We start from the raw sequence: 13,785 nt of genomic DNA, 5'->3' as shown, positions 1-13,785 counted from the left end.
AAAAATGACCAAAACACATCTAATAAAGAAGCAAATGGAAAAAGAGTAAAAGTTGGTGGGTGCTGCCATTTGCTTTACTGGAACACATCAAATAATTTCAGCACCGTTCCGCTAAAGATGTAAAGAAGAGCTGAGACAGGAATTCACAGCTACAAACCACACAAGACCACGTGAGAAAATGTATCCACCTCAAAAAGCAGGTGCACTGCCATCCACATCTTGCTAGTGCATAATCACAACTGAACATATTAACCCAGTTTCCCAAAGCCTTAATGATGACAAATATGACACTGAAAACATGTTCTTCATTAAGAAACAGGTTTGCCCCATTTAGGTGCTACAACTAACGAGCATTTTGTGAAATGATGGATTTTCAAGCAGTAGGGATAACGAGCTAAATGCTTCCTGTGTGCTATCCTAACATGCCACTGACTGGTACAGGTACGTTAAATGAGTTTAAAGTTGTCCTGTATATATTTATCTATCTACATTTATCAAAACAGAGCTTTATTGTTCATCTAAGAGGGGATCTGCGGAATTCTAACTGAACAGACTATTTCCCCAAATTTGGACTAATCCAGAAGACAGATCTAATGAGCAATATTTTTCCTATTGTATTCCTCTTCATTATAGTGCCCTGCCAAGTCTTTCAAATGACAGTGTTATTAAGATAAGCCCAGGAAGGCCCTGTACAGAAAGAATAGGCAAGGCCTGTTTATGGGATACACAGACCTCAGATGTGGGTGAAGGATCTAGTTTAGGAGATTTCATACATAAACTACTTGAGACTAGCAAAAGAGCACTAGAACTCAGAAACATTTTTTTTTAAAATTTCTGAAAATTATATGGATATTATCATTCCTCATTATCCAAATGACTCTGAGCATCTCCAGATCGAGTGCGTCTCCCCAGAGGCAGAGTATGAACCCCAGGCAGTATGAAGGCTGAAACCAGAAATTGCAGAACAGCATCTCAACGCACTGGAAGTTGAGAGTGGCAAAGTGCAGATCTAAATGTATGTTCATTAGATTGAACAGTGAAACTTCAATATTTATTGCAGATCTAAAAGAGAAATGTACAGATTCATAAAGAATGACATGCTCTCTAAACAATGCTAATCCAATTAGGTATCACTCATTTAGACAGATACATTGCTTTAATTACGCTCAAATTGTCTCCTATTGCTAAAATGAAAGTTAAATTATTTAATTTTGTATGGGAATACAGCGGAGGAGAAGGAGACAAAGACTTGGATTCAAAAGTTCATGGGACTGCCAAAAGGGGAAAGACTGTTCCCTGCACACTCAGGAACCATTAAAACCCTTCAGCATTTTTTGCCAAACATGGTTTCATGTATTTTTTTACAGCGCTTCAAAAGGTTTTGCTAAGGCAACTTGTGTATTGACAATAATACAGCCACCACGCTGTATTATAAAGAAGACAATAGCAAGATCTGAGTAATGTGTATTAAAGAAAACACATTCACTACCATGGGAACCCTGTCAGAATTCACCACTACTGCAAGTCATCCACAGGAAGCTTTTCTGTGCTAGACTTCCCCTCCTAATAATCTCTCTACTAATACCTCTAAGACATAAACATTAATACTATAGCAGGGAACAAGCACACAGGCAATGCCATTGGCCTACAGCATTTTCATCTAAATAGGTCTAACAGACACAAGGAGACAGTAGAAAGAATTCCAGAATAAGATCTCCACCACTTACGTCATCAGTACAGCCAAGGATTTCACTGGAACGTTGACACTAATTCACTGAAAACTCATTGTAAGCACAGTTAATGAATGTGGGAGAAACCAGGGGGGGAAAAAAGAAAAGAAAGAAAAAAAATCAGCTCCATAGACACAACCCAAAGAATTAAGCCTTTCAAGAAATGTCCCAAACCCCACTGGAAGCTTTATCTAAAGTAGTCTAGGAAGTTTCACTGGAATAAGTGGACCTTGTAAAGTATTTGTTACTAAATTTTTAGTAACAAACTACACCATACTAAAATCATGCCTAGACCAAGCTTTTGGGATCCATAGCTTAAACAGGAAGAGAGGCAAGTTCCCCCTCCCAGCCTCTAGTTATAGTGCAATCTATCTGCATGCGTAAGGGCACCAGCAATAGCAACAAAATAAAACCAGAGTTAAACATTAAACTACACAGAGGACTTGCCTGGCTACAGCCATTTACAGGAAAAGCTCAAGGAACATTGCAGCATATGCAAGACATTAATGTATAGTTAAAACTCCTTTTCTCACTTCCTGCATGGGGGCAGTACATCAAATCCACCTGGAAGCAGAACTCAAACGTTACCAGAAGAATTTAACTATGTCTTGCAGAGTCCAAATTAGTTTTTCAATGAAGGTCTGCAAACTCCAACACAACAAAAGCATCTCATACTAGATTGTTCTGCAGGCTTTGAGAGATCAAAATGCAGAACCTAAAAGCATAAATGTAGAAGTTTCATTAGACTCCAGAATGAACAGGTATCAACCCAAAGAGAACAAACCTTCTCTAAAAAGCATTTTACACATTGAAATAACAGCACTAAATTTTCTCCTTGAAGTCAAGACCAGCCAGTATTGGAGTGCCCTAGCACAAGCCACTATTTCAACAAACAGTGAGTTGTGAAATGCTGAAATCCACTTTTAATCAACAAAAAAAAGCACGGTAATGGCACATAAATTTAGGGCGTTTATGAATTTCAGAAAAAGTACTCTTCTACGGAAATCTAAAGAAAGGGACAGCTCTCAGAAAATACAGAATAAATCACAATCACAAGCAACATCCTGAATGTACTGTAGATCAAGTTCCTTTCCCCACATAGTAACAAGAAACAAAAAGTATTCTAAATCGTTGTTCAAGATTGTAGCAACCACAATAGCAACTGCAGCAGCAGCTTTCCCAAGAAAGGCATTTTAAATGTAGAGTTTACCCCTCAGAACCGGTGTACCTACAACAATATTCATTAACACAAGCAACTGTGCCCTTGTCTAAATTTGTATTTGTCTAGAGAGATGGAAATGAAGATAGAAGACAAGACAATTATAGAAAGTATGAAACCCAGAGATAGTCTCAAGGAAGTATAAATGTTAATGGTCAGACACTCCAAACCTTAAAGGTCTCAGACATGAAACACTGGTAAGTTTGAACCAAGGCATTTGAGGTAAGATGAGGTTCACTCTCTCTCTGAAGTGTGAGGGCTGATAAACAGAGCCAGACACTAAAGCTACAAATATAAAAAAGAACCCAAGGAAAGGAACAGAACTGGAACTTATTTTTTTTGTTTCCATTCCACTTGCATCTTGGTTGAAACCAAGGAGAAGCTGCTTTCTAGTTACTTTATCAGGCTGTTGACAAATTCCTGAAGGAAAACATGTGCAAATCTTAGCACAGGTGAGCTGAATCATTCATGTTCAAGGTCCACTTATATCTTCAGAAGATTTTCACCTACTCCTCCCTTCCTGCTGAGTGGCCCAAACACTGACACATCTCCGTGGCTGACTGCGTGTGACTGGGGCCGGGCTGGCTGTCCCGTCATCGTCCCAGTACTGCCACCAGATCAGACTATTTTAAGATAAGCTAATTATGCCACTGAAAAATCTTATAAGCCACTAAGACTAAGCAGAGGAGACCACAAAGAATTAAAAGCAGAGAAGCACAGGTAAGACAGAAGCAAGAACTGTGATCTCAACTCTTTCAGATAAGCCTGGAGGACTCCTTGTCAGACTGCAACTCTGAATTTTAGGCTGTGCTTACTTTCTCCTGCTTCTACAGTCGTAACAAGCACAAAAGGAACTTCACACAAAGGCTGTTGCTCCTTACACATTCAGAAAATTAGTCATTCAAGCCTTAGAAAAACAACACACCAAGACCTTTGTGGTTTGCTTGTAGGCATTATCTACATGCATGCAAAAGAGCTACATAAACCAACTTAGGTGCCTTAAAACAAACAGATCTGAAGGAAAATCCTCGATTAGGAGTTTGTTGTACAGAAAGTTTTCAAGAAGTTTATCAGATCATCTTCTCATTAACATTTCATTCAAGGACTGAATGATTGAAAAGTAGGTAAAAATTTCTTTTGAGAACTACTCAGCCAGTACCCAGCAATATTGTGATAGGTTTTATTACAGAACAATTCAGCCCTTAAAAAAAAGTTGTTTAAAAAATTTGATCCAGAAAGTCCTACATAAAACACAGATATGAGCATCACATGGGGGAGGAGGTCAGGTGGGGGCTTCAGATAAATTTATTAATGTATCTTAAGAAGATAGGAAGACACAAGGAAGAAATTCCAACTATCTTCCCATACACTTATAAGCAGGCCTCATCAAAATGAAGATCTATTTATTTTGCTGAACAAATGAATTCCAGCCTAACATGATATTTAGATCAAATCAAATACATTAAAAGCAAAGCAAATTAAAAAACTGAATGCAGTTTTAAATCACCCTAACTTTAAGTTTTATTTTAATAAAATTAAATAAAAACACTTTAGAAAATAAGAGTTTGCTGATATTAGACTAGAGCATTATCAATGATGGCATTAAACCCCTGAAGACAGAACTATTTCCACAGCTTTATAACTTACTTTTTTAATAAAATGAGGTTTACTTGACCACAGTCTATTCTCCCTCATTAACAGCTTCTGATTATATTGGCCAGTTTCAACCAAGTGCTATGGCAAATGCATCGATTATTTTTGAGATTTCCTAGAAGTGCTGCAGAATTTTTGACCTGGCATTTGCAGAGAAGCCCTGGGCAGAGCAATGCCCTGCAGTGACCAGAGGCAGCAGGTCCTGGGGGATGCCTGGGCAGTCAGCAGGCACCTGTGCTCAGCCTGGCCACAGCTGGCACACATTTAAGATATTTGGAGAACTGAAGAGAAACACACTGAAAAGAGGGGATACTCTAAAAGATCAGGGAATAACAGAAGAGTTGAAAAATAAGGGAAATGGAAATTCTCCAGGTTTTATTACTTACAAGATCACTTCTTTACTATTACAGTTCAGATTATTTTTAAATTTACTTCTACCATTTTTCCATGTTTTAATAACATAAATGAAATGCGCTACAGAACACAGAATAAAAATTTTCATATACACACTGTCTTTGTTCTTCCCTCTTCCCCATACCATGCTTCACTTGCTCCTCAGCAACCCAGCCATAGTGCTGGAATCCTTTTATCTCGTGCAATCACACTGGTTCCGCTTGCCTAAAGCCAGTGTTAACAGGACAGTCTGCAGATCCTTTAATGACTTCCATCTCCCCCGAGACAAAAATTAGATGGTGAAAAGAATAAAACAAAAAGGCAGCAAAACCCAATGGCACCCAAGAGTAACACCAGGTTGGCTGCAGCCTCGGCTTGCTCTGAGGTGTTTCTTCAGTCCCGTGGCAGGAGCTGATGGTTTCGCTCATCGGAGGCTCGGCCAAGCCCCCGGGGCTGCACGGGCACGCCGGGATCACCAGAGGGAGCTGCGGGGGCTCCGAACGGGGCTGCACGGGGGATCTGGGCTCCGATCACAACCTCCTCACTCGGGGCAAGTCCTTCCCTCAGCTTTTAAAGAAAAGCAGCTTTTACTGGAGTCTCTTTGTAGGAACCTTCCGATCCCCTCTCCCATCGCAGCTTCTCAAGGGAATGACTCTGTAACTTCCTGGTGGAATCTGGTGCAAGTTTTACATAAGCACCTTGTGCTAACGCACGACTCGTTGTAAATACGTGTGTGACAACAACGGGGTGCACGGACTAGTTCAGGGCATCCTCAGGAGAGAGCTGTAAAAACAAGGATGTCACCACTAGGACAGGACAGGAGTCCAACTCCTCAGCAAAAACACAAGGGGAAAACTACAGAGGGACTGCAACCCACCGAGGCAGAGCCGCCTCCCAGCGAGCGCAGGCCGAGGGCATCTGCAGGAAGATTTACTGGAAGCGGCCTGGGGATAACTGGGGGATATCAGGTTACATTTCATCCCACCAAGTCTCCTCTGGAGATAAGCCTAGGAAAAAAATCAACCAGGAGTCACCAGGAGCATCAGAATGCCATGACAGGGACAGCAGTTGAAATTTGCAACTCTCCCATTACCCTGTTTCACCTCCTGAGCAAACCATTAGTCTTTTAAGGTTCTTTCCTCCTATTTTGCATATGGCACTTAAATAACTCCAAGAGTCAGAAACATTATGTTTTTAAATCCAGAATTTCCAATCATTTCAACACCACATTTTACTAATTTATTGAAGATACTGAATTAGAAGTGATAAATAGAAACACTAACCATTACCTTTTTTTCTTTTTTTGGGGGGGAAAAAGATTTATTACAATAATTCTTGTTTCTGCCCTCCTCAAATTTCATCTCATAGTAAACCCAATACAAAGCCTGAAGAGTCTTCTTAACTTCTCTGTGCTTCACTGAGAACAAGTACTTTCAACATGATTTTGTAATACAGATTTGATAAAATAGTTTTAAATTTCAGTTATTCCAATTGATATTTTCCTTTTTTTTTAATGGTTTTCACATTTGTGACAAAGGAAACAACAAGCACCTATTTAAAGCACATATTGTTCTATGACGTCCAAAGCCATTACATATTCCACATGCTCCTCGGGAATTTTCAAGGCATTTGTGTTCATAATTACAACTTCTGCAAATCACCCATATTCCATATCTCCAATATTCAGCAAAATCTTGCTTCCATCAACCAACCACATCTCTCTTCAGCTATCCACGATTTTGTCTCCTTCCCCTGAAGGAGGAGTTCTAATTTAGTGCTTCCTAATGGAAACCATTAATACTTTTACTGCTGGCACTTTTTTCATAGCCCAACATCTCTCAAAGATCTTTACATACATTTCAGTGACAAAAAGTTAAGACACCACCATTTGGAATGTCATGAACAAAGATAAGGAGGACAACAAGAAGACAAAACATAAAAAAACTCCAACACTCAAAGAAACACAGGAGGATATTAACGAAGTCTCTCGGAGGAAATCCTTCTGCACTCAAAAGCTTCAAATCCCTGAAGCCAACTATTCAAGTAAATAGGTGTATTATTAAACTCAGACTAACAAACATAATTTGACAGCCCATAGGCTCAAAAATTTTAGCAGAAAGTGCTTTTCCTTTTTTGTAGGCATCAAGTGAAACAAATTATCTTGTGCTGTACCTCTGACTTCCCCTCTTTTACCCTGAAACCAAGGGGATTCTTGAATATAAATTTAAGATACCTGACTTAATTAAAACCTCATACCATTACACAATAATTTCAACAGCTTCAAGGAAAAATAAAAACTCTGAAAATTTCAGTTTATTACCCTCAGTGCCTGACAAGATAATAAAAGAACAATGATGATGGAACATCCCCCTTTTCTCAAACACTCTCAGAAGACTCATTGCTTTGAAAGCTCACACTGGAAGAAGCAACATTTTTAAACTGCTCTATACAGCAAATTATTAGCAGTCATTCTTGTCAGCTCACAGCTTTTAAAACAGGATGCATGCAGTCATATCAGGAAGAGGCAGTTGCTTGTGAAAGAATGATACCAAAAACAAGATGTCCCTAATGCTGATAGCCTCATGCAATGCTTCTGAGCTATACCATACAAGTTTTCCACATGATGGTCTATTAAATACAATTCAAAACATCTGGAGAAAGATAACCACTTAAAAACAGTCACTTTTTTTGATATCTGAGGGGAAAACAATATTACCATTTTTGTCTCTGCTCTTGAACTCAACTGTTGGAGATTTTGTGTGATACAGGGTCACATTATCCTGACACTTTCCTGAGGGTGTAAAGTCACACTAGCCTGACACTTTCCAAAGGTTTCTCTAATGGACACTGCCAAGACAAGTCTGTTGTGCCCTTTATGACCCCTCACCTTTAGGACACGTGTGTATATCTGAGTCTCTGAAGGTTCAACCTCTTGCTTACTCTCTTCTCTTACAACTGTTTGTAATTCTTCCATATCATAAGGGACACTAAAACAAATCTCCTCTGAATTATGTTTCTCAACTCTGTATGCCACAGTCTTCAAGAAATAAATGTGTAACAGCATAGCCTCAGCACAGCTCATTTACAGACATGCTTACACAATTATACAGCTAAAAGTTTAATAATTTAACCCCGTTGATCTTCCAAACACAAAGTGATCCCAGTAAAACAAGAGATCAGGCCTGTGATATTGGCACAAAACCTCAGCTCTGGTCATGACCACAGCCTGCAAGTGTCACTGCAGGTACAGATGACACATCTGCTTTACATATTCTCACAGGTCTATGGTGAGCTTTCAGACAATAAAAATAACACCAGTCCAGTCCATGAAATCCTAAATTACAGTCTCTGAAGCAATCTGGTTTTCAAATGAAACTGAGTTACACAAACACTCAAAGAGATTTGAAGTAAATGGGAAAAAATCCTTCTTCACCTCTATTATCATTATAAAAGTATCACGAGCACAAACCCATCCATCCTACACACCCACTCTTAGGTGATCTCTGACCATGACACATTTTTCTCTGAGTCAATTAGCTCCTGATTAGAAAAAAAGGAAAAGATGCTTTGTCATCAGTGCCTGGTACACAGACACCTACAGCAAGCACCTTTCCACGACTCTGCTTGGCTGGTAAATCCTAGCACCTACTTTGTATCTCACTACACTTCAAATAGGCATGCACAATTCTCAGTAGCTCCTGCTGAAATCACAGAGCAATGCAGAACACGTTTGCAAGTTGCCAGGTTGGCCCATAAGGACTTTGCCAGAATTCAAAAGCTCTCCAGGGACAGAGGCAAATATAACTGGGAGACCTACCTAATTAAGCATCACTAACATTTGGAATATAAAGTAGTTAATTCCCTGAAAAAATAATTCAATTAATCACACTCTTATTAAGAGGGATGTATTTTCTTCTGATCATAGAGGCACACTTTTACTGCTACAACACACGGAACAAAAAAGCAAAGTGCTCCTGTAGAAAAGGTTCTGTATTCCCCTGCACTACAATTTTGAAAAAGACTGGTCAGAAAATTTAGCCTGCCTTATTCTAATAAAATTCCTTCCTAATCCTTCATTGTAGACTCAGATTAAGAATAAAATCAGGAAATAAAAAAAAATATATTCTATATATAATTTAAAATATTCCAATTGGGTGATTGTCATGGACAGGCAGGGGTGAAGTCTCAGGAAGAGAGGAGTCTTGCAAGATATTAATTCCTTTTTACTGTCAAATGGAAATGAGAGTACACAGTACAGGGGTTTATGTTTCTAAAGAAAGTTATATATTAAATATAAAGCAATCGAGAAACACTCTTGCAGAACCATTAAACAGAAGCCAAAACAATACAGTTGATTAAAAAAAAAAAAAAAAGCCTTAATATGGAGGAAAAAAAATGTCTTTTCAACTTCCTAAGCAGTAACTTGAAGGATCAAGTGTTAAAATAAGAAAGCACCAGATGAGAGGAGTGGTCAGAGGTAGAAATCAGATCAGATGCTTACTTTCAAATAAACAAAGCAAAATATATTATTGCAGACTGCGAGCTCATTATTTATTAGCTGGTGCTGTAGCACAGAGCACATGCTGGGGGAGGGTAACTGTCCTATTACACAGCTGAAGGCTGGGCTGAACTCTCAGTAATACTATTTTGTCCTGTTACACTGGATATTGCATCAATGACCTAAAATGTATTTTGATCAGCTGTTCAAAAAAAATTCCTCAAGTTTTTTACTGGAAGGTCAACAAAGCTAACTCGGGGGAGAAGTCTTGTGAAAAGAATGTCTTGTGTCATCTCCCAAACTTCCTAAGACACCAAACCACCTTGCAAACATCCAGGGGAAAAACCAGCTACCTTTAGTTATTTCACATCAGACTGCACCTTAAACCAAGGGGATTCCGAGTATAAATTTAAAGACACCTAAATTAAAACCTCATACCATTACACACCTTCAAAGTCTTTATTCATTTTAGTGGCAGGAGCAGGAGTTAAACCCCTCAGCAGCACCACCTCAGTAACAGTGATAAGTCCATTCACGTAATCACTGCTCAGCCTTGCAGCGCACAGGAAGGCACCCAAGGAAAAAGGGAGTGCTGTGTTTATATCCCCTGGTTGCTTCACCAGAGCTGAAGGGATCAAATCTGAACACAAAGCACCAAATTCACCCATATTATCACAGAGACTCTGACTTTTGTTCCATTTGATCCACTGAAGAACACATTATTACACATGTGAAATAATCCAACACAATAAATGTGAAAACTTAAAGCGATCTGTGCATTAAGAAGCACATACATGGCCACATGATGTTCCAATTAATTCAAAGGAAGATTTCTTACAATGAAAAGGAAAAGCAGATCCCAGTGCTTTGCACACATTACCAACCAGGCTGCTGTCAGAACTGAGTAGGCCTAAAGCCCAAGGTCTGTACAGAATATTTAATCCTTTAAAAATTAAAAAATTAAGAATTTGGTGAGGCGAGTAAAATGTATTAATGGTAATTTTTAGAAAACATATACTTTTAAAAATTCAACTAAACCCCACAGACTTCTCTCAAGCAAGGCATAACAAACCACAGCTAAAACTAATTCAAAATACTCCTTATTTAGGAAAAAAAGTTGCCAAACTAATACAGATTTGCTCATTACACAGCATTAGACTACACTTCTTTCAGTACTCTGGAGAATTAATCAGCTGTGTTTTGGTAGGAGGGCATGGCTGAGAGCAGGCAAGGTAGCAGGGCATTGTTCACAGAGCAGAGTGGTGCCTCCAGGCTCTCTGAAGCAGCACTTGGGCCCAGAATATACAGAATGACATCAACAAGTTATCTGAGAAACGTGGCCAACATTCTAAAATAAACCCATAAAATCTCCGCTGCCCGCATTAACCAGTTTAAGGTGAACCACACACACTTCAGCTCAAAGCTTTCTAAATAAGATGAGTCTTCTGCCATAATGAGCCCTTTTATTCTCCAGAATTATCTCAAGTTTGAATGCAGCCATGTCCTCCTCATTGTGCTCGTCTAACATGACTCAATTTCTCTAAGTTCATAAAATTCAGTGTTGGCTTTCTTCTCCATCTGTGGTTTCAGAGAGAAAGAAACTCACAGGGATCTAAATCCGGGAATCTGCACATATGCAAAGCATTCCATGGCACCACTCACTCAGAGGTGAGCAGTGACCACATCGGTTTAAACACACACTGAAAACACAGAGCAGGACAAGCAAACAGCAAAAAAGCTGATGTATTTCCACCAACATCTCCAAATGTCCGCTCACAAATAAATCACAGAAACGCTGCAATGTTCAAACTGGTTTAGATCAGCTCCAGGGGCAGAGAGAAGGAGTTTCATGTACACCAAAGCTGTCCTGAGGTACAGCCTGTCCCTGACATTGAGGGATTCTTCCCATTTACCGAGGATCCTCCTCTGCCACTGCACGTGGAGCACGCCAACTACAGATGTGCGAGAGAATTATGGAGGAGCAGAACAACTGACCAGGGCACTGGGTTATTTTCCTTATGAAATTCCAAACTGAATGCCCTCAGTCAAAAAAGGCTCACCTCCAGCTGTATAGCACCATCATAATCCCTTAATATCTTGACAATTTGTTCCATTCTCTTATTTTTGATTTGCTGGTTTAACAAGTATAGAATTTTAAAATATCATTTAATAATGATACCCTTTAGTGAACAAAGGCAGCGACATTACATCCTTTATTATAATTTATTATAATCCTTCTAAATTATGTAATTGAATAATGTGTCATTTTGCACATATTCTGGCACCTCAATGAAAAAAGATAGTTTAAATGAGGAACTTCACACCTCTCCCCCAAATGCAAATCACCTGTGAGATAGGAGGATAAAAACCTAAATATTCTCACACGTAAAAGGCATCTAAAATAATTTTCAATACAGACAGAATAGATGACAGGAATGTTGCCCTGACATCTTTTACACGGGTATTTAAATACCAGATAGCAATAAGAAGACACCAGAATTATCTAACAAAATATAGCTGGCCAGTTCCTAAAAATAAAATTTTAAAAAAAACTTGCATAAGGAACAATTGCGTGTAGACAGTTCACATAATAAAGGTTGAAAGCTCATAGCCTTCCTCACGTTAGACAAAAAATTCCCAGATTGTGAAAAAGGTTTAAAATAAATACATCTACATTACCAATTCCATAACAAACCACTTTATTTTCCTTACTACTGTTTACAAATTATTCCTTTCCTTCCTCCTTTGTACTTCCCAAAACCCCTTTCCCCCACTGCTCATAATAATTTTAGTCGTTGTATGGCTATGGGACACAATGTTTTTACACTAAACAATTAAAAAAAAAACCCTCTTAAATTATTTCTTTTTTTCCCCCTACAGAACTCCAATTTCTCAACTCTGAAATCAATCACCTGTCAAACAAGGCACTATGGTCAGTTTTTCTGAGCAATTCCACTCTCCTCGCCGCTTAGCATCTCAAAAGCAGGTAAAAATTTATTGTAAAAGACAGCTCCATAAACTTAAAAAAAATTAGTCTTTCCAGTCAGAAGCGGACCAGTCCTTTTTCCTCACGACTTCTGCCGCTGAACACAAAATCCTGCCGGCAGCACAACCCCGCTGTACCTTCAGCCTTCTCCCTCTGGACAAAACACCCTCCGGTGCACACATCAGGAGCGCTTCTCCCCCTGCCATTGCCAGCACACCTTCCTGCGGCGCACAACTCCCCGAACCATTCCCACCTCCCCCCGGCCGACCCCGGCCGCTCCCGCCGGCGCATTCCACGGACGGGCTCCCGGGGAGGCTTTTCCTGTCGCTCCCCGCTCGCTGCGATGTCGCCCTTCCCCAGCGACACCCAGCACAAAGGGTCCTTTCCCCGCTCCCCGGGCGCTCCAGGGCCGCGTACCCCACCCTCCTTCGCTCCCTCCCGCCCGGTCCCCGGGCAGATCCGCCGGCCTGGCCCATAGATGTCCATCCCCTCCCGCAGGAAGTTCTGCGGAGGCCCCGGGAACTCGCCCACCCCGGGACCCCGCCGGCTTCCCCCGCTCCGCTCCCTCAGAGCGGGATGGGGCCGGCGGGGGGGGGGACGCTCCTTCCTTTCCCCCTTCCCCTCCCACCACCCCCTCGGCCGCTGCCCCCGGCCCCGGCCGACCCTCGGGTGAGGGCACACGCCCCGCTGGCCGCGCGGAGCCGGGACCCCGGGACCCCTCGCTCACCGCCGCTCCCCCGCTCGCTCCGCTCCCGCCGCGGCTCCTCAGGAGACACTGACACCGGCGCACGGATACCGCGCCGCGCTATTTTTGGGAAACAAGGCCCGACCGCGGCCGGAACTACAGCTGCTGTCACGCTCTCCTTCAGTGTCCTTCCGCACGTTTCTCCGCGCAGCTCCGGCGGGGCCGAGGGCGCTCAACGGCGCCGGGCAGGGGCGGGACGGAACGGGGATGGCAGGGAGGGGCGCGGTGCCCCCGCGGCGGGCGGTGGGACGGGCACGGCCGCGCTCCGCGCTCGAGGCATCGCCGGATTACTTTGTTGGGCCGGGGAGCGGCCGGGCCTACATTCCTGCCCGCCGACCCGCCCCGGAGTGACGGCGTGCGCAGCCAATCGCAGCGCCCGCAGGGGACAACCCGCCAATCAGGACGCAGTTGGTGGGCGGGGCGTAGCGAAACGTGGACGCCTTGAGTGACATCGGAGCGCTCAATCAGAAAGGTGGGGTGGGAATCGACAGCCAATCAGAGCTGAGTACGGGCGGGGCCGTCAGGAAGGGAACGCCCCCTCCCCGCGCGCGGCGGGCGCGC

The 13,785-nt window shown here is 41.8% G+C and overlaps 1 protein-coding gene across 6 annotated transcripts in view; it reads right to left on the bottom strand.

Moving 5' to 3' along the window:
- MEF2A (myocyte enhancer factor 2A) overlaps positions 1–13,472 on the bottom strand; it is an 81,179-nt gene extending 67,707 nt beyond the window's left edge. For all 6 annotated transcript variants that reach the window (XM_053987899.1, XM_053987895.1, XM_053987898.1 and 3 more), the window contains exon 1: positions 13,207–13,472. The gene's annotated coding sequence lies outside the window, so the exon portion shown is untranslated. The remainder of the gene's footprint in view (positions 1–13,206) is intronic.
- Positions 13,473–13,785: the final 313 nt, after the last annotated feature.

The sequence above is a fragment of the Vidua macroura genome, chromosome 12, assembly GCF_024509145.1.
Source record: "Vidua macroura isolate BioBank_ID:100142 chromosome 12, ASM2450914v1, whole genome shotgun sequence".
Classification (NCBI taxonomy): domain Eukaryota; kingdom Metazoa; phylum Chordata; class Aves; order Passeriformes; family Viduidae; genus Vidua; species Vidua macroura.
The sequence above is the reverse complement of the archived record's forward strand: the minus strand, read 5'-3'. Positions and strand labels throughout refer to the sequence as shown.